Source organism: Citrus clementina, unplaced genomic scaffold (assembly GCF_000493195.1).
Source record: "Citrus clementina cultivar Clemenules unplaced genomic scaffold, Citrus_clementina_v1.0 scaffold_3, whole genome shotgun sequence".
Lineage (NCBI taxonomy): Eukaryota > Viridiplantae > Streptophyta > Magnoliopsida > Sapindales > Rutaceae > Citrus > Citrus x clementina.
The window spans coordinates 32,647,632-32,665,143 of NW_006262339.1; the positions used below are offsets into that span (position 1 = coordinate 32,647,632).

At 34.7% G+C, this 17,512-nt stretch overlaps 1 pseudogene; it reads left to right on the plus strand.

The window, feature by feature from the left end:
- The first annotated feature begins 1,950 nt into the window (after positions 1-1,950).
- LOC18049481 lies at positions 1,951-3,970 on the plus strand (annotated as a pseudogene).
- Positions 3,971-17,512: the final 13,542 nt, after the last annotated feature.

The following is a 17,512-nucleotide window of genomic DNA, read 5'->3' on the forward strand; positions in this document are numbered from 1 at the left end:
TCATTGATGCCACCATTGATTACCATTTCTTTTTGCTCACTTGCGGCATTAGGTGTGATTGAAGGTTGTTGAAGTTTCGAGAGGATAGCGGCAATGGACAATGGTGGTTGGTTTGCATGGGGTTGGATTTGAGATGGAGGGTCTGCATGAGAGTGGTTTGGTTGGATTCGCGGTGGTGGCAACTGGACGTCCGGTGGCAGTTCATTGGTGAATTTTGGGGGTCGTCTAAATGATTTTTTAGGAGGGTTCAAACTCCTGATAATTTGTTCTTCTGCAGAGAGGGTGTAGACCGGTGATGGCCGGTTGCCATCATCGGCGGCCGGAGAGGCCATTAAGGCCGTTTAAGGCTTTTGAGGGGGGAAGGGGGAGACATGTAGTTGATATTAGCAATTAGATTAGTGCATGGAACTTAACTATTTTAGAAGTTATATTTGTTTATTTAGTTATTTTTATTTTATATTATTATTGGATAAGATATAATATAGTGTTAATATAACTATATTTTAACTTATTTATTTACTAGTAAGTACTAATATTATATTTACAAGTTTTATTTTTTAATTAAATAAATACTTTTTATTTTTTTACGAATTTGCGGATTTTTGCGGATTTATAGAAATAGATCCATATCCAATCCATCGATTTCGGATTATCAAATTTTCAATCCAATCCAATCCATCAATCCACGAATCGGATTTTTACGGATCAAACGGATTGAGCGGATCGGATTGTGAACACCCCCGTACGAAGGACCCCTGATATTGATGTCCATACATCCGAATAAATTTTCTTTATGAGGAGTCTACGTCATGATTTCTACGTCACGAATTCTCCAAAATATGATGTCTCTCACTCTTATCTCTCACTCTTATTTAAGGCAAACCTCATAGAGGCAAATACAGAACATGAAGAAAATTAATTTTGTTCCTAGTCCTCACTATCTAAAAAGAATTTTCGTTGAAGCTATATATATATATATATTGAATCTTTTGAAAAAAATTGCTTCCTGAGCATATGATTTCTTGCTGGTTAATTTTAAAATAAAAATTATTTTGACTATTATATAAAAGTTAATTTTAATATTATTAATAGAGAGATTTTTTAAATTGTAAAATCTATTTAACCCAAAGATTATTTAAAATCTTTTTAATATTACAATTATATTATTAAAATAAATATAATAATTTAAAATTTTAATATTATTTTAAATGTAAAAAATAATTTAATATTATTAGTCTACCAAATAGATTTATATTATTTATATAAAATTTGTGTTAGTTAAAAAAATTTAAAAATCAAATTTTTAATTAATATAATCAAAAGTTATTGTGGGCAAAAAAAAGTTTTTGTATCTTTTTTTTAGGATTTAAAGAGTTTTTTATAACTATTTTCCCAAATCTTAGAATGTCGTTATTCTTTTTCTTTTTTTATCCCATCTCAGTTTTTTTACAAGTATTCAAATATTAGCACGTGAAATATATTTTAAAATATCCATCAATTTATTATTTCTTAAAGTACCTTTTATTAATAAATAGCATAATACACACGAAGGACCATTGATATTGATGTTCATACATCCGAATCAATTTTCGAGTCTACGTCATGATTTCTACGTCACGAATTCTCCAAATTATGATGTATATCTATTCTTTCCCCTTTTGGTAAACATATCTCACTCTTATTTAAGGCAAACCTCATAGAGTCAATCACAAAACATGAAGAAAATTGATTTTGTTCCTAGTCCTCACTTTCTAAAAAGAATTTTCGTTGAAGCTATATATATATATATATTGAATCTTTTGAAAAAAATTGCTTCCTGAGCATATGATTTCTTGCTGGGTTTCTTCAATTGCTCTTCTTGTTCAGTTGTTAAAGCTTTCCAGTTTCCTCTCTGTCGTTCAAAGAATATTTGATCATTGAAGTGTCACCTTCGTAGTGTTAATTTCGGTGATGGAGTCCGCTGCTCAAGTGAGGGATGTCGATGCTTTGTATGAGCTAATTCAACATGATCGATATTTTTTGGACAACTTCGACGAGAAACCTTTTGTCGATACTCCTTTGCATGCTGCTCCAAGGGATGGAAATGTTGAATGGTCCATGGAGATTATCAGACTAAAGCCATCATTTGCCAGGAAGCTAAACCAAGATGGCTTCTCTCCGGTGCATTTAGCTTTGCAAAATGATCAAACTCAGTTAGTGCTTCAGCTGATAGATATTGATCTGGACCTTGTTCGTGTCCAAGGAAGAGAAGGCATCACTCCTTTGCATTTCGTGTCTGAAAAAGGAGACATCCATCTGCTGAGGGAATTTTTGTCTGCTTGTCCGAAATCTCTTGAAGATGTGACGAATAAAGGCGAGACTGCTCTTCATATTGCTTTGAAAAACGATAAGGTCGAAGCTTTTGATCAAGCCTTAACAACAGTACGACCACCGTGGCTTGGCCCTGAAGAAGCTCAACAATACAATCAAAGAATCCTCAACTTGAAGGATAGGGATGGCAACACTTTGTTACACATAGCAACATCCAAAAGTCAAGTCCAGGCAAGCTCGAATCCACACACATATATATAGAAATTTTTCAATGAGGTGCAGGCACTTCATTATTTTTAATGCAGACATGCTATTAAATTATGTGATTTAATAGAGTCAATGTTTAATTCATTATAAAGCCGTGTATTTTAATAGCATGCCTGCATATAAGTTAATAGAGTGTTCGTATGAGAAAAAAAAAGAGAGAGTATTCACATTAGAGAATAACTATATTTATATATATAGTATCTAATTAATGACCTTATCTTCATTTTAACAAAGTAAAGATATCACTAATAAATTAAAAAAAAAAGTAGTTTAACAAAGTAAGGATATCACTAAAAAAAAAAAGCAATTTTCAATATATTGAAATATGTGTTTTTTTTAATTTTATTTGCATTCTTATTTTATTAAAATTTTTTATTAGGGAAGGACTATATCTATCTGGTCACAAATAAAATTCAGTTGAATGATGTCTAAATTGATGAATTTGTTTATCCAAAGCAGATTGTCAGGTGTTTATTGAATTGCAAAGTTGATACAAATGCCCGGAATTCGGAAGGTTTGACACCTTTAGATATTTCATTACTTGATCAAACTAAATCAGAAAACCAAGAGATTGCGGCAATGCTGCGGGAAGCTGGAGCACTAGAGGCAACTTCACTTCCTATTACCGACAAGGATAGACATTTATCGAGGTAACAGGAACACTGCTCTTTTACTAAATTACAGTCCATTTATCGATTATCTTTTTAAAAACAATATGGCATTTTCATATTATGTACATCTCAAAAATTGTTTAATGTCCTTCAGAAGTAAGGATCAGAGGCTGAACGAGGCTGCTAAAACAGGAAATGTTGATGCCTTGTATGAATTAATATGGGAGGACGCATATCTTTTAGATCAGATAGACCAAGTACCATTCGTGGATACTCCTTTACATATAGCAGCATCAATGGGGCACGTCAACTTTGCCCTGGAGATAATGAGGTTAAAGCCATCATTTGCGAGAAAGCAAAACCAATATGGATTTAGTTCTCTGCATCTTGCTTTGCAGAAGCAAAACCAATATGTACTTGATCACGAGCATCTTAAGGAAAAGAAACAGACCCAAATGGTGCGTCGGCTCATAGATGTGGACAGAAATCTTGTTCGTGTCCAAGGAAGGGAGGGTGTAACGCCTCTACACTATATTGCTGAGAAAGGAAATGTCGATCTTCTATGCAAACTTCTAGAGGCTTGCCCTGAGTCCATCACAGAGGTGACAATCCGTTAAGAGACTGCTTTGCATGTTGCTGCAAAAAATGACCAGTTGGAGGCCGTTGAGTGCATGCTAGGATGGCTTCGATATGTGGGCATGGAGGATATCCTTAACTGGACGGACGATGAAGGCAACACTTTATTGCATATCACAATCTCCAAAAGTCAAATAAAGACATGAAAAGTTTTTAAATTTTACTTCAGTTAGTCCCTATATTTTCATGATTATTAATTGCATGCATATATAAATATATACTTGCAGTTGGTGAGGCTACTAGTTAAAAGAGCACGTGATCAAATAAATGCCCGGAACTTAGACAATAAGACACCCTTGGACATGGTAGAAGAACATTTGGGAGGGAAACCTGAATTTAAAGAAGTAACACGCATGGTGCGCAAAGCTGGCGGTAGAGAAGGGTCCTTCCTTCCTCCTCGTAGGGACGTTGCATATTACTTAAAACAAGGTTTAACATGGCGTCGAAAGGTGCTTTTGCTCTTTTACCGCTAGATAAATTTCTTAAAGGAATAGCTTTTTATTGCGGTATGTGTCCTTTGTACAGAGCTCTGCTATTTATATGCAGGGCTAGATACTTTACATGGTAAGTGTTTACATGGCAAGAATCACCGTTTAATTATACAATATTTTCAATCTCCTCATATTTACAATCTCGTTGATCTCCTTCCTTGAATACAGATTCTTGCTTTGTGTCCAAGGTTATTGCTTGACAGCTTCACACGATTATGTGGCATCTGACTTGGACTCTTTTCTAACTCCCCCCTTCAAGCTTAACTGTCTGTTTGAGACTTTAAGCTTGTCTCTTAAAAATCTGAAACGATCACAGCTCAAGGGTTTTGTCAAAACATCTGCCACTTGTTCCTTTGTCGGTACATATCTCACTTCTTGTTCACCATTTGCAATTTTTTCTCTGACGAAATGTACATCAATTTCTATGTGTTTAGTTCGGGCATGAAATACTGGATTGCTGGCAAGGGATGCTGCACTTGTGTTATCACACCAGATTACTGGTCTTTGTTTTGGCTTCATTCCAAGTTCTCCTAGCAAAGAACATATCCACGTGATTTCAGCACTTGTATCGGCAAGGGACCTATATTCTGATTCAGTGCTTGAGCGTGCCACCACCTTCTGTTTTTTCGATCTCCATGAGACTAGATTCCCACCAAGGAAGGTGCAGTAACCACCAGTAGACCGTCTGTCATCTTGATCACTTGCCTAATCTGCATCAGTGAAACACATCAGTCCTGGTTTTCCTTTTGGTGTGAAGTGTAGGCCATAATTTAAGGTTCCTTTCAAGTATCTGAGAATTCTCTTACACCCCTCCCAATGAGTTTGTTTAGGTGCTTCTAAATATTGGCTTAGTGTGTTCACTGCATATGTTATTTCAGGCCTTGTTAAGGTAGCATATTGTAGGCCTCCAATTACACTCCTGTACAAGGTATTGTCACTGAAGGCTTTCCCTCCTTCCTTTCTCAGCTTGGTACTTGTGCTCATTGGTGTAGGCAAGCTTTTGCAATTTTCCATTCCTATTCGTTGTAGGAGGTCAGTGATGTATTTCCCTTGCGATAGATGCATTCCCTCAGCAGTCCTTTCTACTTCAATTCCCAAGAAGTATTTTAGCGAGCCAAGATCCTTCAGAGAGAAGCTTTTGTTCAGCTTCTGAATCACGTCGTCAATTATCCTGCTATTACTTCCTGTGAGTAGTATGTCATCTACATACACAGGTAGCAGCACTGTATCTCCATCTTTGTTCATAAAGAATAGTGAGGTGTCTGATATTGAGTTTTTGAACCCCCAGTCTTTAAGGGCTTAACTGAGCTTATTATACCAGGCCCTTGGAGCTTGTTTGAGACCATAGAGTGCCTTTTTTAACTTGCAAACATATTGTGGCTTTCTTTTGTCCTCGAAGCCTTGCGGTTGTCTTATAAAAACTTCTTCACATAGTTCACCATGCAAGAATGCATTATTCACGTCCACTTGTTTGATATCCCAGTTGTTCATAATAGCTAGGTTCAACACAATTCTAATAGTTGGTGATTTGGCCACTGGACTGAAAGTTTCGTTAAAATCGATGCCCGCTGTTTGATGAAACCCTTTAGCCACAAGTCTCGCTTTATACCTTGCTATAGTGCCATCTGGATTATACTTCACCTTGTAAACCCATTTATTTCCTATTACCTTTTGATCCTGAAAGGGTGGAACCAATTCCCAGGTTCTGTTTTTCTGAAGTGCTTCAAACTCTTCCTTCATGGCTGTCTCCCATTTTTTATTTTTCAACGCCTCTTCTACACTTGCTGGAGTGTCAATTTTCTCTCTTGCTAATCTTTTTGCTGTGTAAATTTTGGGTTTATATATCCCAGACTTGGCTCTTGTGATCATAGGGTGACTGGGGGGAAGTGTTTGTGGCTGGCTTGTTGACTCTGTAGCTGCAGTATTTTGGGTACTTTTTTGCTGTTGTTTCTGAGTTTGTCATGACTGGTTCTGGTGTTTTAGGTTCTGTAGTGTTGGTCTCTTGGTTTGGTGAAAGGATGTGGAGCTCTCGGTCTGTTGGACAGTGAAGGTTGGAGCCTGCTTCTTGAACGACTGCTGGTGGAGATGTAGCTGAGACACATCCTGAAGTAGAAACCTGTGGCACTGTTAGGATTTGAGTATAATATGGACACACAGCTGTATTTTTCTCAGTAGGTTGAAAAGCTTTGTCATTTTGAAATGGAAATTCAAACTCATTAAAGACCACATTTATTGCTATATAAACTCTCCCACTACTGTGTAAGCACAAGTATCCTTTGTGTTGAGAGCTATATCCTATAAACACACATTTAGCAGTGCGAAAATCTAATTTATGTGAATTGTATGGCCTTAAGTGGGGAAAACATGCACAACCGAAATCCTTCATGAATTTGTAATCAGGCTTTTGATGATAGATTATCTCATATGGGGATTTTCGATTGAGTATTAATGTCGGCATCCTATTTATTAAGAATGTGGCTGTTTCAAAGGCTTGCCACCAATACTTTGTAGGTATTGAGGCTTGTGGTAGTAAGGTTAGGCCGATTTCTACTATATGCCTATGTTTTCTTTCCACCCTTCCATTTTGGTGATGAGAGTGAGGACATGAATGCCTAAATAAAATTCCATTTTCTTTGAGAAATGGTACGAAGGATCTGAATTCACCCCCCCAATCTGTTTGCAAGGTTTTAATTTTCTTTTCAAGTTGGGTTTCAATCATTTTCTTAAATACTTGGAAGGTGGAAAAGGTTTCTGATTTGGCAGCCAATGGATAAATCCATGTAAATCTGGAATAGTCATCTACAATGCTTAGGTAGTACCTATAGTTGTTTCCAGAGGCTATTGGTGATGGTCCCCAGAGGTCAATATGCAATAATTCCAGTGGTTCATTTGTTTTTGTTGCTGAGTTTGTATGGCTTAGTCTATGACTTTTTCCATATTGGCATGCTACACAAAATTGAGGAACGGAAATTTTATTGATGTTACTAGATACATCACATGACATTAATATGTCATTTAATGTTTGAACACTAGGGTGACCAAATCTTTGATGTAATGTATCTATTTTATTGACTCCATTACAAGTTGATTCTAGACTTCGACTCTTAGAAGACTCTGATTCGCTGTGTGACAACACAGGCTTATTTAAAGCAGCAAAAAGAGAAGTTGCAAGGGGACTTTTGACTCTAGATTCAGGTGTCTTGCAGGATGTTTCCAACAGATACAATCCTCCATCAGCCGTTCCTTGAAGCAAGACTTTCTTCCTCATCTTGTCCTGTATAAGGCAAGTATTTTTCTTGAAAACAACAAACAAGTCATTGTCAGATAATAATTTAGAGATGCTAAGGAGATTTTTTGTAATATGAGGGACATGCAAAACATCTTTTAAAATAATTGGCTTCTGACATGGGACATGTAATGAGGATCTACCAATATAATTTATTTTTAACTTATGACCATTACCAACCATAAGTTTGTCACTTCCCTTGTATTCAAATTTCGTTTCAAGGTTTTCAATCTGATATGTGACATGGTTTGTAGCACCACTATCCAGGTACCAACCTTGATCATTTTCCGAATCAATCTTTGCAACATTAGCCGTGGCTTGACTCTGGTTTTTCTCATTGCTTTGTGGCTCGTAGTCTTCTTTAAAGCGATGCCAGCAATCGAATGCAGTGTGTCCTACCTTTCCACAAATTTGGCAAGTTGGCTTTGATTTTCCTCTGCCAGATGTTTGTGGTGTTTTTGCTCTGCCTCTACCTCTTGGATTGTTTCCTCTTCCACTATTGTATTTTCTTTGGTTTTGAGTAGATTGAGCATAGTTTGCTGATATGTTCCCATCAGAAGCTATGTTGGCAGCAGTATGCAGCTGATCAAGTCTGCTTTCATGGTTCAAGAGAAGTGAATACACTTCTTGAAGAGGTAGTGTGTCTGATCTTGCTGTTATATTAACCACTACAGGGTCATATTCTGATCCCAAGCCTGCAAGAATATAGAGAACTAAGTCTTCTTCTGTGATGGGATTTCCTGAGGCGGTGAGATTGTCAGCAAAGTTTTTCATTTTGGAATAAAAATCACTAACAGTCATAGACCCCTTTTTCTGGGTTTGAAGCTGCATCCTAAGTTGTAGGATTCGAGCTTTTGACTGAGAGGAGAAAAGCCTTTCCAGTGCATTCCAAACTTCATAAGAAGTGGTGCAACTGATGACTGAACTTAAGACACTTTCATTCATTGAAGACAGCAGCCAACTAAGAAGAAGTTGGTCCTGTTTCTTCCAAAGTGCATATTCTGGATTTACAGTCGTTTCTGCAGTTTGGTCATCTACAGCAACTACCAGAAATTTGTTTGGGCAAGGTTTTGTGCTGTTTATGAAGCCTTCAAGTTCATTGCCACGGATTGAGGGCAGGACTTGAGATTTCCACATCAGGTAATTTTGTCTATCTAGCTTGATTGGGACGGTGAAATTGAAGGTGGTGGGATTGGTTTGTGGTATTGTATGGGTGGCGGAATTGGTGGTATTAACAAAACTAGATGAAGCCATTATTTCGACTTACCCGCTCTGATACCAAGATAAATTTCTTAAAGGAATAGCTTTTTATTGCGGTATGTGTTCTTTGTACAGAGCTCTGCTATTTATATGCAGGGCTAGATACTTTACATGGTAAGTGTTTACATGGCAAGAATCACCATTTAATTATACAATATTTTCAATCTCCTCATATTTACAATTTCGTTGATCTCCTTCCTTGAATACAGATTCTTGCTTTGTGTCCAAGGTTATTGCTTAACAGCTTCACACGATTATGTGGCATCTGACTTGGACTCTTTTCTAACTCCGCTCATCACATGGCACTACGGATGAAAATCGAAACGCACTACTTGTGGTTGCTGTACTAATCGCGACAGCCACATTCCAAGCAGCGCTTACCCTGGCTGACGATCTTCAGGGAAATAAGTCAACTGGAACCAGCAACTCTGTTGCCAATTTTGGATCACAATCAGCGTCGACATCGACATCGGCATCAGCATGGGCATATGTAACACCATCAGGAAGAGCAAATGCAACCGCCATTTATCGGAGCAATGGAACCAGCAGCAGCATCCCAACAAGTGACAAGATTCGATTCGCTCACGGGAAATTTTATGGCGATGCCGTCAGTGATACGATCTCCTCACTTTTCGCATTTTCAAATATTACAGCATTTTGTATATCTATGCTGGTGATTAATTATCACCTTCCGTATGGCTCCGCAGCTACTCTGGTATATCCTCTAGTTATTTGCTTTTGCCTGTTAGTGGTTGGCAGAACCCCGTTGTCGCTACTTGCCTCATTCTTAATGCTTATCGTCTTTCGGATTTTTTTATTTGTACAACTGGACTTCTCCAAGGTTCGATTTAGACGAAGCTTCTGGATTACACAAGTTTTGGGCTCCGTTTTCAAACATTACGGAAGCTTCCGCAATAAGATGAACGAAGATGAAAAATAGCTATAATGCCAATATGCTGCCAAGGACAAAACACATGTCCGTTGGTCTGTTGATGTTCTCTGCCATGGACAAGTGTTTTAGTTAAACACTTCCTCTGAAGTAATATTGCTGGTTTTGTTTTGTGTAAGAAGGTGTGCTTTTCTGTACTGTATTTTCTGAATTATGTTCGTTTGCTTTTGCTTCATTTTGTAAGGTCTTGCATGTTTCAATGTAACATTAATTACTCTTGTTGTATCTGATAGTTGTATTGTTCACGTTCGTGACTGTGAATATAATGATGTTAATTTAATTAAAACTATATGCTTGTTTGGCTGATAAGAAAATGAAGGAAAATTTATTGACTTAGAGAGGAAAAACAGAAATTGAATTCGTTATGATTGATACAGTGAAATGAGATTACAATACACTATATATATATAGTAGCATCTGGAACTTTCCAAGTGTAACAGAATCATATACAAAGTCTCTGATATTCACCATAACATTTTGGTGGGAAATAACAAACTAATAACAAACTTTGAACAGCTTGCATAACAATCTTCCAGTAGCTTCCAGCATCTTGTCCAGCGTGGCATCTGATTCATTACTCTACTTAACAATTTTCTGACATCAATTAGCTGACTCAACATATTCTTAACAAATTTGTATGAACATATGAAATATCAATATCATTGGGCTTTTGATGCTCCCACAGGCTACTTAAAATTGTACCTATAAAAGTCTGTTAGAAGAAAAGCTGATTCAAAATACTTACGGCAATATATAAGTATGCTTCCGGCAATAGGGTGAAAGCCTACACATGAAGAAAAACAAACAACAAACAGCAAACGCACAAACATAGCAACAAAAGAAGACAAGACAATGTCTGATGAGATTAAAAAGCTGACAATTGATGAACCCTTCAACACCCCTCCAAAAGGCTCAGCTGGGTCATAATAAATGTCAACATCCTCTGACCTAACTGACTCATCAACCCTAAGTGACTCATCAACCTATGTATCGGGTTTTTCATTCATCAGCAAAGAGTTTCAGCACTTGATCTGAAAAATAAAGACTGCTTTTGACACTCTAGAAATTCAATTTCATTTTTCCATGTTATTGATGATCAAACTCAGATTAGCAACTGAAAATATAATATAACAATTTGACATCAAAAGTAAGTCCACTGAAAATCTTTGGAAATATATTAATTAAAATTATGTTGATGAAATTTTTTAAAATTTTATGGTTTTGGTTTACGAATCGTGTTGGCGAACGGCTTTATTGTACAAGTACAGGTGCTGCTTCCTCTTCATCTATATTATACGGTTTACATTGTTAATTTATTTTAGTACTTTGTTTCCTCATTTGTTGAAATCCACTGAGTGCTTTAAAGTTACCTGATTGACACTAAAATTATCATTTTTTTCCTTCATCCTGTTCTCAAATTCAGTCACGTTCCTTCGTCATTTGTTCACGAAATCCAAGTGCGGGCAACCAAATGAGAAAGCCTGTATTTTGACAAGCTCAATCAAAATTCTTCGGTTCCTTACGTGTTGATTTCGACCTCTATAAATTAAATTTATTTAGCTTGAAGAGAGAATTTGATAAAAATTTAAATAAAGAAATTGGGCAATGAGAATATATTTATAATTTTATTAACAATATATGGACAAATTGGACAATTAACAACTATTTTTTTATGTGCTAGAAGGGTATAACGGTAATTATATATTAAAATTATAATTTCTGTTAAAAGTAACGGTTTCCGTTGATGAATGAGGGTGTGAATGTCTTTTTTGAAATATTGGAAGGACTTTTATCCATCTGTCTAAACGTTGTGAGTGTGTTAGTCTTTTTCCCTATTTACAAGTACAATTGTAAATTTATTTTCCCATTCTTCTTCCCTTCTCTTCAAAATTCAGCCCGATTTTCTCCATTTAATCATTCGCATTTACAACATTGCAAATCTAGAATTAGAATTAAAAATTCTTCTGATTTTCCAATACCAATAAGTCAATAAATCAACTATTATAGTCAAAACCAAACCCTAAAACAAAATAATCATTTTTTTTCCTTCATCCTGTTCTCAAAAGGGGTTATCTTTGTTGCTAGGCATGTGGTGTTTTACGAATCAAAATTTCCTTTCTCTACTGATCCTCAATTCTCTAAGCAATCTTCTACCTCTGTTTCCGAGTATAGACATCCTATGTTTAAAACTTCTTCTGTGTTAGTTCTGCTACATGATCCTTCAGGCTCAAGTGACAACACTGTACAACAGCTTTAGCTCCATGCAGTTCCAGCTTCCTCTTCTTCCTCTAGTTCTTCATCATCATCACCTTTACCTCCAAATCCATATTTCCCTGATCCTTATCACAATATGTCCCATAATTCCCAACACTCTTCTTCTTCTACATCTATTGTGCCTATTCCACAGCCTTCTGTCCCTGCTCACGTACCACTGCCAACTCATCCAATGGTTACAAGAGCAAAAGCAGGAATATTTAAGCCAAAGTTTCTTGCATATTCTTCTGTTCTTGAAGAACATGAACCTGCTACAATTTCTCAAGCTCTCTCCAATCCTAAATGGAAAGCAGCAATGCAGGCTGAGTATGATGCACTCATGAAAAATGAAACTTGGGTTCTTGTTCCAGCCTCTCAAGCTACTAAAGTTGTTGGTTGTAAATGGGTGTTTCGCATTAAGTATAATGCAGATGGCTCTATCTCTGAGTATAAAGCTCGTTTGGTTGCAAATGGGTTTCATCAAACCCCTGGTATTGATTACTTTGAGAATTTTAGTCTAGTGGTTAAGCAATCTACTATGAGAATTGTACTTAGTCTTGCTGTTATGAAGAGCTGGAAAATAAGGCAGATAGACATCAACAATGCTTTCCTTAATGGGCAGCTCAATGAAGATGTTTACATGTTTCAACCTGAGGGATTTGTCTAGCCTTCATCTGGTCATGTTTGTAAATTGCTTAAGGCTCTTTATGGTCTAAAACAGGCTCCTAGAGCCTGGTTTGATCGGTTAAGGAAAGCATTGTTGAAGTGGGGGTTTCAGAACTCAAGAACAGATTCATCTTTATTCTTTAAACATGAACTTGGAGGTATTGTAGTTGTGTTGGTATATGTGGATGAAATTCTTATTACTGTAGATAATAATACAGTGATTGAAAGGTTCATCAAATATCTTGGAGATACTTTTGCTTTAAAAGACCTTGGTGAATTCAATTACTTCCTTGGTATTGAAGTTACTCAAGGTACAAAGGACAACTTACATCTCTCACAGGCCAAATATGTAAGAGATTTGCTCACAAAAACTGCAGAGAAAGTGGTACTCCAATGAGTACAGGACAGAAACTAAGAAGAGCAAGAAATGAAGATAATTTGATTGTTAATGTTACTGAATATAAAAGCATAATAGGTGCATTGTAGTATTTGGTACTCACAAGGCCAGAACTTGCTTTCTCAGTAAACAAGTTGAGTCAATTTCTTGCTGCATCTACAGAGAAGTACTGGACTGCTTGTAAGAGAATTCTAAGATACTTAAAGGCAACTGAGGATTATGGCTTGCTATTTAAACCAGGTGGTGGTGTTGTCTTAACTGCATATACTGATGCAGATTGGGCATGTGATGTTGATGACAGGAAATCAGTTGAAGCATATTGTGTTTATCTTGGGCAAAATCTTATTTCATGGTCTTCTGAGAAGCAACAAACAATAGCTAGATCTAGCACATAATCAAAATATAGAGCATTATCAACATCATGTGCAGAAATCGTTTGGGTTCAGGCTTTGCTTGGTGAACTTAATATAATCAAACACCAATAATCTGGTGTGACAACAATGGTACTGCTGCATTGACAACAAATCCAGTATATCATGCTAAAACCAAGCACATAGAATTATATGTACATTTCATAAGAGAGAATGTGACAAATAAACAAGTGGAAATCAAGTATGTGCCTAGTGAATGGAATATTGCAGATGTGCTTACAAAGCCTATGGCTTACTGCTTTTTTAATTACTGTAGGACAAGCTTAATGTTGTTTCATGACCGTTAAGCTTGAGGAGGAGTGTTAAGATGCTTAATCAACAGCAGTAGACCAGTGGCTGAGATTTGTGCGACAAGGATTGCTGAGCTGGACAAATTAGTTAAGTTGTTGTAATTAGTTTTAGTTTAGCCAATAGATGTATTACAATTGTACAAAAGGTTGTTATTACTGTTGATCAACAATATAAGTTTGCTACGAGCTAAATGTAATTCATATAATTCATATCAATAAAATTTTCTCCGATTTAGTTACTTTTCTTTCTTCTTTCTGTCACTTTCCTGCTAGCCAAACAAACTATCAACCTAAGATCCGTGAGTTCTAACTTTTACAAATGTAATAATTACCATGAATTTGCAAAAACTTGCAGCAAATATTTGTGTCCCAATAGGTTTACAATTGCAACACATATCGAAAAACTGTAATAGTACCCTTGATTATAATTACTTGACCATAGTCAGTGGCGAACTATGTATACGCCTGGCAGCCGAGGTGTCAGGAATTTAATTTAACAGGGGTGCCTAAGTTCAAACACTAACATAATTAAAAAAATGGTCAATAAATAACAAATATTAAAATATTTAGGGCTAGTTTGGCAATCTTATAACTTTTAAAATAATTGTTGTTACTTGCGCTGTAAAAATAATAAGTTGTGAATGGAATTAGTTAAACGTTTGACAAAATTTCTTCTTAAAAGTGCTTTTGTAAATCTCATTGTTGAACTATTATAAGAGTTTAAATGATTAAAATGGACATAATATTAAATAAAATATATTATATAGATATAAATACATACATATAATATTTTTTATTATGTCTATTAGTAATTGAAAACTAAAATAATTATCTTTGTTTTATTAATTATTTTTTATCTCAATATAATTAGTAATAATAATAATCTCTAGATTTAATAATTTTATTTCCTAATTGAATAAGGATAATTTTAGATTTTTATAATATATGTAAGGATATATATGGAATTTTATTAATTAGAAAACTTATCCTGAAAATTAGATTTTGAAAGCCTACTTCTTTTTTGCTTTCCAAAATATGCTGTTAATAAGATAGAGTGATTTTACCGAAAGTGATTTAAAAAAAAAAAATCTACCAAACAGTAAAATTAAAGTTTAGCTTTTAAAATCACTTTTAAGTCTCTCAAAAGGAATCCCAAATAGGCCATTAATTCAATACAATTATAATTGTTCTCATGTATTTTCATATGTTAAAAATATTGAAGAATAACCTCATTATCATTACTACAAACATATTTTTTTCTACGTATACAATAAAACTATCATTCAACAATTGGTTTCCCATATGATTTTGTGGAAGATTTTTCAGAAAATTCATAGCTGAAAATACCCTTTCTAATTTAGTTGTGTTGCCTGATAAAATCATTGCTAATGTTACCAACATATAAATTAATGAATACAACTATCCATTATCTCAACCATTTTTCTTGCTAACTCACCAGTCTCTTTTAATCTTAAAAATGTTGTCAAAACCCACATTCATAATATAATCATCAAGTTGAATTTCAAGTGCCATAATGCAACAATCTTTCTTTATGGGTTCAAAGTGTTAAAAAGAATATTTAATATTTTACTTGTTTTTAAATTTTAACAAGGGCATTATGGTAAATCAAATAAAATAGGACAAATATTAAAAAAATTAAAAAATTGAAAAAGGGTTTTAGCCCCTGCTAAAATGGCACCGCATCTAAAGCCTAGGGTGCCTTGAGGCAACATACCAATAATAATAATAAAGAAAGAAATCAAGAAAAAAGACACATAATAATAAGTAGTAACATTAGCAATGTTATTTGTATTTTATGTTTTGACCCCTATAATTTTACAAGTTGATTTTATGTTACCGCCTACTGAAATTTATGGTTTTGGTCATTGTGTTTGGCCCTCTCAATTTTAGTGATTCTATACTGTATGAAATGTAAGTTATGCAACCCAAGAGGGGGGTGAATTGAGATTTTAAAACTTACGCTAAATAATTCGCACAACAATTTAATGTATTGCCTTAATCAAATGCAAAAACAATAAATTCAGTAAAGCACAATACTAAAAGAGTAAGTACAATAATAAAAGAGTAAGGGAAAAGAAAGCAAACACAAAAATTTTTACGTGGTTCGGCAATCCCCGCTTACGTCCACGCCTCCAAGCCAACCAAACTCGAGGATTTCACTATCAAAGCCTCCCAAATCCTTAAGTTCTTACAATTAACTTCCAATGTGTCAATGAACCTTTACAATCAAGAGATTATCTCCCCAATCTATTCACCCTAAGTGTTTCTCACACTTGTACACTTACAATTTGATGAGAAATGAACAATTACAACAAAAACTCTCTTTAAGAGTGGATTTGCAAATAATAGCATAATAATGATTCAATAAATGATGGTTTACGAAATAGAACCTCAATATGTGTTATATGATCTTATTTATGCTTACATTAGTCTTGAAAATGAAGATGGAGTTAAGGTTTTATAACTAAAGCTCGAAAACTAACCGTTATAGGCAAATTCCAGCGCTCAAGCGGTTAGCCGCTTGATTTATCCAACTAGCCGCTCCAGAACAATGATGTTACCATTAAATTTGAATTTTACTACAGTATCATTGTTCATTAAATTACATTTGTGACCAAAACTTTCTATAATTATATTATAGCCTAACATGTCATAAAACTTTGCAAATAAGTCTAATTTCAGAATTTCTAAATAATACATGTCATTCCTAAATCTTATTGTAATTATGATATGACCTAGTATATAATAACATTTTTAAAAAAGGTCCTTTTCAAAATTTAAAATAATACCCATAAATTTTAAAGTTCTCAAATCTTTTCAATTTAGTCCAAAATTTGAAAATATGAGACTTTCCTCAAGCGGTTGGCCGCTCACTCTCTGTCCAATTTTTTATTTCAATTGTTTGGATTACGTTTTGGTCCTCAAACTTTCTTAAATTGTAATATGACCCAAAATATTTCAAATATTTACAAATAAATCTAAATTCGAAATTCAAAACAATACTTAATAAAATAAAAGATTGCAAAACTTTTTCATTTTAGTCCAAATTACTCAAATCCACAAAATACTTTATCTTATAAATATAAAACCTTTTAGTTTATGAAAGGTAATTATTTAAATAAACTCTTGAGTTTCTCAAATGCTAAATCATATATCAATTAAATCATACCGATTTTACAAGAATTTGTCACAATAATTTGTCCGTTGAGCTCTAAACTTTATTCTTGATTTTGCCGTTGTCCGTTGAGTGTCTTGAACTTGATTCACTTGCATAAATATTATCCTTAAAAAACTAGTAAAAATGTGAAATACAATATTTATTAAATCACTTAACACATGTTTGTTATTATCAAAATTACATTATGGGTAGCCCTTTAGGCTAACACTGTAGCCTACTCAAGTATATAGTTTCTTCATTAGGCCCCAAAACCAAAATCCTAAGAGTATCTCCAAAAAGTTCTATTAATTTTACTCTTCAAATATTTATTTGCTTACCTATGTGGTAAAAAGGAGAGTGAAAAAATATGTTATTCTCCAAAAGACTCTTTAAATAGAAATAAGTTAATATTATTTTAATCAAATAAATATTTTTTCAAAGGAAAAATAAATGGTAATTAAAGCATTTCTCTCTCTCTCTCTCCCCA